This window comes from Cryptomeria japonica, chromosome 9, assembly GCF_030272615.1.
Source record: "Cryptomeria japonica chromosome 9, Sugi_1.0, whole genome shotgun sequence".
In the NCBI taxonomy this organism is placed as follows: domain Eukaryota; kingdom Viridiplantae; phylum Streptophyta; class Pinopsida; order Cupressales; family Cupressaceae; genus Cryptomeria; species Cryptomeria japonica.
The window spans coordinates 586195865-586203994 of NC_081413.1; positions in this window are offsets into that span (position 1 = coordinate 586195865).

Genomic DNA, 8130 nt, shown 5'->3' on the forward strand with positions numbered 1-8130 from the left:
TTACTTGGACCAATTGTACCATTGCACCACTGAACAATTGATTTTGCATCTTTCAAGTTTTCATTCCCTTTGTACTTTATTTCTTCTCATGCTAAAGCTCTTTTAATACATTCTCTTGAACCATCATGCTCCCCTTTTCCATGCCCAGCCTCAGAGAAATTCCACATATGTTGAATAGAAGTCAAGTTATGCATCCTACTCAACCAATAAAACATCCGAGAGTTCTTAAATTATGATGCACAATTATCTAACCATATGATATGTTGACAAAATGATATGCCTCAGCTAGCCAAATCATCGTAGAATATTTGAAAACAACCTTGCACAAACTCTGTAGAGTGTGAGCGATCATCACTGATGTATAAATTATACTACCTCAATATCTTCCTATCCTCTTCCATACTATCATGTGCATGAATGAATGCTATATGCACAAATATAGCAACTTGTGTGGAGTTCTAATATTGTGATTGCACCTCATTCTGCGGTTGTAGTGTGTAGTTCTCTGCAAAGTCAGCAATTGAAATGATTGTATCAAGTGGAAATGTGTCCTTGAATAACTTAAATTGTCAGTCCAACCAACAAGCTCGATGGTTATACATTGCATACTCATACACTATATTCTCATGAAAGATGCCCATAAACTGATACATTGGAATCTTCTCACTAACCAATTCACACCTTTTTGCTTCTTTTCCATCTTTTAGCATGTAGGCCACTGTCATATATTTTCCAAATTCCACTAGTTTATTACCAATTTCTTGTCCAATATCCATATGTTGACAAATTTGTAAATGTCACAATCCACCACAATGAACACATCTTCCATCCAAGCAACACTTATTGTAATATACTTGACCATCTACTCTTTCACATAAGATGCTAGATATGAATTCCCTTGAAGATGTCGGTGGACCATTTATGTTGCATTCCTGCAAAACATTATTAGCATGCAAATCTATACATATGTGTTGATAAGCATCATAATGGTTAGAAAATTCGATATGTACTCTACAACAACAAGCTGTGCATGTGTGATTTATTTTGACATAAAAAGGCTTTACCATTTCAAAGAATCTTTGACTAATTTTAATTTGAGGATACATATGTTGAAACCAACAGTATCATATGCATTCATCAAATTCTTCACAATAGATTTTTCACTTGATTCAATCGATGTTCTTAGCCCAAGAATCTTCATTATGGGCCTAAATTTCAGATTTCTTTTCCATATCTGGTTAGCATGTCTTTGACAAGTATGCTTTGGAATCTTGTCAACCATTGGTTTCAAAACATTATCATCAGTATCAATCAAATACTTAGGCTTTCTATGCAAAACTCTAGGAGGTGTTCTCAAACTTTGAGTTACCTCAAGATTAGGAATGTCAACAACATTAGGGATAGGTGGCATACCTTCAACCGAAGATGAAAATGATGATATAAATTGAAATTGAGGTGTACAAGATGGTGTAGCTCCAATACTTGGTGCCAATCATGAAGTAGTTGCAACGTCAAATGTCATAGAGGGAGTGCATTCAATATGAGATGTTGTAGATGCCAATGGTGTGCCAATAAGAGATGGCATACCTTCAATTTGAGATGTAAGAGATGGGGTGCCTTCAACTTGAATTGTGGTAGACATGCTCTCAACCACGGGATTCAATTGTCTCATTGCACGAAGGTTTTGCATCCATTGCCTTTGTGTGGCCAATTCTGTCTCTCGCTTAGATTGGATGGATATTTCATGTTCCTCTTCAATTGGTACCTTTTCTTCTATGGTATTCAATTTCCTTTCTTCACGAAGTTGCTTCATTCCTTCTCTTTTTTTCGCATTCTTAGCTTCATGCTCTTCTGGTGTTACATTTTTTGGTCATTTCCTCAGCATGATGATGATTTCTACATGTACATGCACACAAAAGAGAATAAAGTTAATTCATAAAGAGATTTCAAGAGGCATAAGGGGCAATCCTAATGCATATATGACTGTCCTAATTATGCATATGTTAAAATGGATATATGAAATTGAAATTATTTCATGTATTCCATTTTTAAATTATTTCATAAGATCTTAAAAAGGATGTATGAAATTGCAAATTTTGTTTTAAACCACTAAACAAATAATTTTCTTATGCAACTTCCTTCAAATGCATTGTTAAATATAATGTAAATCTAATAGGATTATAATCAATTTTGACAAAACACTTTTATTTTAACATTTAAACAAAATAACACTTAATAAGTTGAATTCTAAAAACAAGAAATACTACATCAATTATTCAAATTTGATAAAAAAAACTATGTTCTTCCTCTTCGACATTGCCAAATGAAAAAAAAGGTGGTGGAGAGTTGATCGAATGTATAAAATAACCTTGCATAAAATGTCAACACCATGCAAAAAGCATTTTTTGTCTGATCATGTGCGGAAAGCAGACAAAATGAGAGAATGTGGACTTGGATCACGGGTCAAGGGTCCCATATAACCATTTTTTAGTGCAGCTCATTTGTCTAGCGTTAAATATGGTGCTAGCCAAATGACTTCCATTGAAATTTTTTAACCTTTGATAAATTTCTACTCTATACCCTATAATCTATACTCTACACCCTATAGTTTGATAGCCACAACCATAAAAATTAAATCATTTAAAACCTATAACAAATACCCTGGATCGTATGACCTAATATGCTAAATCCTTGACCCTATACAATAACCATAGACCCTATAACCCGATATGCTAAACCATATGAGGTAAGGATGGAGGGTGAGCTATGGAGGGAGGGGGAATATGGTGTCCTAAGGGGTCATAGGACACTATATGACCTATTAGGACACCATACGAACCATACCAACACCATATGGTGTACTAAGGGGTCATATGGTGTCCTAAGGGGTCATAGGACACCATATGACCCCTTAGGACACAATATGACCCCTAATGACACCTAAGGGGTCATATGGTGTCCTATGACCCATTAAGACACCATATGGTGTCGTTATGGGTTGTATGGTGTCCTAAGGGGTCATTTGGTGTCCTATGACCACTTAGGACACCATATGACCCCTTAGGACACAATATGGTGTCGTTATGGGTCGTATGGTGTCCTAAGGGGTCATATGGTGTCCTATGACCCTTTAGAACATCATATGATGTCATACAAGCAATATGGTGTCCTAAGGGATCATAAGACACCTAATGACTACTTAGGACACCATACGACCCATAATGACACCATATGGTGTCCTAAGGGGTCATATAGTGTCCTAAGGGGTCATATGACACCATATGACCCCTTAGGACACAATGTGAACCCTAACAACACATAAGGGGTTATATGGTGTCCTAAGGGGTCATAGGACACTATATGACCCGTTAGGACACCATATGACCCATAACAACACTATATGGTGTTATAAGGGGTCACATGGTGTCCTAAGGGGTCATCTGGTGTCCTATGACCCCTTAGGACACAATATGACCCCTTAGGACACAATATGGGGTTGTTAAGGGTCATAGTGTCGTGAGGGGTCATATTGTGTTCTATGACCCCTTAGGACACCATATGACCCCTTAGGACACAATATGGGGTTGTTAAGGGTCATAGTGTCCTAAGCGGTCATATTATGTCCTATGACCCCTTAGGACACCATATGACCCCTTAGGATACAATATGTTGTCGTTATGGGTCATATGGTGTCCTATGACCCCTTAGGACACCATATGACCCATTAGGATATAATATGGTGTCGTTATGGGTTGTATGGTGTCCTAAGGGGTCATATGGTGTCTTATGACCCCTTAGGACATAATATGGTGTCGTTATGGGTCTATGGTGTCCTAAGGGTTTATATGGTGTCCTATGGGGTCATAGGACACCATATGACCCCTTAGGTGTCGTTAGGGATCATATTGTGTCTTAACAGGTTATATGGTGTGTTATGACCCCTTAAGACACCATATGACCCCTTAGGACACCTTATGTTGTCATTATGGGTCGTATGGTGTCCTAAGGGGTCATATGGTATCCTAAGGGATCATCGAACACCATAGGACCATACTGACACCATATGGTGTACTACGGGGTCATATGGTGTCCTAAGTGGTCATAGGAAACCATATGAAACATACCGACACCACATGGTGTACTAAGGGGTCATACGGTGTCCTAAGGGGTCATAGGACACCATATGACCCCTAACGATACCTAAGGGGTCATATGGTGTCCTATGACCACTTAGGACACCATATGGTGTCGTTATGGGTCCTATGGTAACCTAAGAGGTCATATGGTTTCCTATGACCCCTTAGGACACCATATGACCCCTTAGGTGTCGTTAGGGGTCATATTGTGTCCTAAGGGGTCATATGGTGTCCTATGACCCCTTAGGACCTAGAGAGAGGAGGGAGTGAGGGAGAAACCGAGGGAAAGAGGTGAGAGAGGGAATTAGATGGGTGTAAGGATGGAGAGGGAGATAGCTCGAGGGATAGGGGAATAAGGGAAATGTGAGAGATAGATAGGGGAGGGACAAAGAAGAGTATGTATCTATAAGAATGAAGAGCCCGATAAGAGGTAAGGGGAGAGAGAGAATATGAGATCTAGTTCATAGAGAAAGATGGAACTACGAGGGAAGGGAGATAAAGAAGGGAGAGGTGAGATGGGGGTTTCTATGTACACATTTGGTGCTCTCCCTATTTGGCGCATGCCAAATAGGGACAGTGCCATATTTGGTGTGCGCCAAATGGGAAAACCCATTGATCACATTTGGCACATGCCAAATAGGGAGAGTGCCATATTTGGCACGTGCCAAATGACCCACTTTGGGAAACACCAAACCTATGGGTTGGATTTTCCTTGGGCATCCAACCTAGAGGTTTGGACAACCATTTCGGGCTAGAGACGTATTTTTATCAGAACATTGAAAATTTTGACATATTTTTGGTCGTGCTCTCTATCAGGTTTGCACATGTTTCAATGAAGTTAAAAAAAAATACTGTGGTAAACTTGAGCTCCCTCTTAGCTATCCAACAATGTAATTTATTTCAAATTTTGATTTCGTTAAGTCTTTCATCTATAATTTCTTTTGTCAGTGTGTCTATTTTTTGTCAAAAACCAACATGCACTATTTTGGGTATAGATTTTTACACATTCATCAAATTTTTAAAAAACTTACATTTTTAGAAACTAGACTCCATTCTACACAATTTTTTAAAAAATGTTTTGATTTTTGATTAGTTTTCAATGATTTTAGGGGGGGAACATGCTCAAACTTCTATTTTTCAGGATGTGTCCACTTCGAAAATTAGTAAAAAATCATACTCATTAAAATATTAGCTGAAAAATTTGGCATATACTACAAAGTGTTAGCTAATTTCTCACCAAAGCGATTTTAAAAATTCAAAAAAAAAGTTAACATTTTAGGGGGGCCACAACAGACACTATGTTATGTTTTTGGCATAAAAATAGGACCACTTTTTGTGGGCCCCCTTTTTTAAGCCCTTAATCTCTACCATTTTCAAAATAAATTAGTAGTTGAGAAAGTAGACTCGAAACACTCCGACTCTTGTTCTTGTTGGATCTTCAAATTTGGAGTGTAATTAGGTTCAATTTTTTGTTGAAGTTCAGACTTTGCTGATTTCGGAAAAAAAGTGGCATCTTAAGACCCCCTTTTTGTACCACAACTTGGTGCATATACCCATATATCCTCCTTCATCTTCATTCCAATAAAGTTCAACTAGTTGACAATCAAATTGAAGGAATTCATATTATCCATTATGAATTCACCATCCCCCATCTTGAGTGTACACAAATTTATTTCTAAAAAATACTTTGCTAACTAGAGATTTAGCTTGATACAAATCTCCCAAGTTCTTATAAAGAAGTGTTGTTGTGGTCTATTCATGAACATTCAACAATATTGAATTTTCCAAACACACTTTAGCAAGACTCCACATTTATATTTATTAAATCACAACCATATAATGGTATTGTAGTAGTCTTTGTACTATAAATTGAAACCCATAGAGCTCTACTTGTGAGAAAATTATCCCTTTTGCTTTTTCATAACTCAAAATTTGAAGTAGAATTTGTTGGAAGTATGTGTTGTTGTGGTTGTCATTGATGTCAAACTTGTTGTTCTAGATAGTTGTTGGTCTGGAAAGTTTGTGGTACAGAGATATCTTGTTGTATTGGTGTTGTAGTTATTCTATTGGTTGTTTCGGAAGTGTTATTGATGTTTCTTGGTGTTCTTATCTTTTGTGGTTATGATTTTGGCATTGTGGATATATTAGTTTTGTGGTCTAGAAATATCTTTATGTTTTTCAGATGTTGTGGTATATTTCATAGCCGGTTGTGATATTTTGTATTAATCCTACCTTTTGGTCTGGTTATGATTTGTGGAAGTTTTTCGATGTGATATGAGTCTCACCGTAGCGTGTGGAGATCTGGATAAGAGTAATTTGCATTCTAGAATATGTTTTGGCTCGTAAATTGTCTATACAGACATGTTATGTGTTGAAATGTTGTGGGTTATGTTTTGGTCCCCTCTTTCTCCGAGAGTGGATCAACATGTGTGTGTGTTTTGGTCTAGAAGGTGTATTTTTTTTAGGCTAACTTGGTTAAGGTTTTGATGATTTATCTTGTATATAAAGAATGTATGTGTGAATTGCTAGAAGCATGATGATATGAATGGAAGAGAGTGTGATGTGGAAATAGAAAGCAAAATTCAGTGGAGTAGAGAAGAAGAGTTGTGTTCGAATGATATGCAATGTGTTTGATACTGTAGCAGAAATGTGAAACAATGTGGTGATAGATAAGGTCTGAGTTGTGTGTGTTGATGTTGGTTTCTTGATGCAAAGTTCAAGGATAACATCATGATTAGGAGATCTTTCTTTTCAAATTAATTTGTTGTGTCTTGCCCTATTGTAGTTAGCATTAGGTTTGCAAGTCATTTTTGTATCTTGCCCCAAGAGTAGTTAGCCTTGGTCTATAAGTCCAGAGTAGTGAGATATTTCATTGTAATTTGATATACATAGTGTATATATTTTGTGAGAAGGTTCTCACTATGGTTTTTCCCTATTTTGGGTTTTACACGTACAAAATTTTGGTGTTGATGTGTTGATTATATGTTGTTGTTTAAGTGTTGTGAGTTATTGCATTAATTTTGATTTAGATTGATTCACCCCCCCTCTCAGTCCTTCTTTGGATTCAACAGAATTTTACATTACTATTCTAAATATGCTTGTCATCTCTTCATATAGTAAGATCAAGCCCTTCTATACAAGCTTCCACTCAAAGGAAGATTAGCATGGAAAACTATCTACCCAACACTTGAATGCAAGGTTATCTAGCTCTAATATTGCATAAAAGGAAGAAAAGTATGTAGAAGCACATCCTAAGACAATATTAGAGAGAGTAATGCACAAATTTTATATCTTTATAATTATTAAATTAAGAATCACTTATGAAACAAATAAAATCATACCATGACACAAGTGTATATAGGCAAAACCCTTTTGACAGGAAAAAAAACCACACTCTAATGCATTCCAATGTGTTATTCATGAGCCTTAGGCATGGTTATATATATAGCCTTTAATGGAATATTAACAACATACATATCTATAGTACAATTTTGATAGTAAATAATACTTACAAATTAACCATGCAAAACCCAAATGCAAGCACCAATTTATAGGTGAAACACAAACTATAAACCATAAATGGTTTTGGAAACATTTAAAAAACAAAAGAGGTATGGTACCTAAAATCAATGTTGATATTCCAATGTTCATCTTTGGTCTTGATCCCTCTAGATATATTTAGCATGTTCTCTTTAAAACGTGTCATATATCATAAATGCCATATTTGACCACCCAAACTTTGGCATCCCATTTTTTCTCAATTCTCAACACATAAAGATGCTCTATGATAAGTGTCCACCCCTATCATAATGTTGGTTAAGTTTCCAATGTACCTTCCCTATTACATGCTCTTATATACCATAAGTATTTGTCAAGGTAACTCTCACCATGTAATGATCTTATAGCTCCACAAAGATGTTGACACATGGCTAAGGAATGCCACCTCAAATGTGATGTAATATTCCTCATGTGAAGAAAAATCCACTAAGGATGA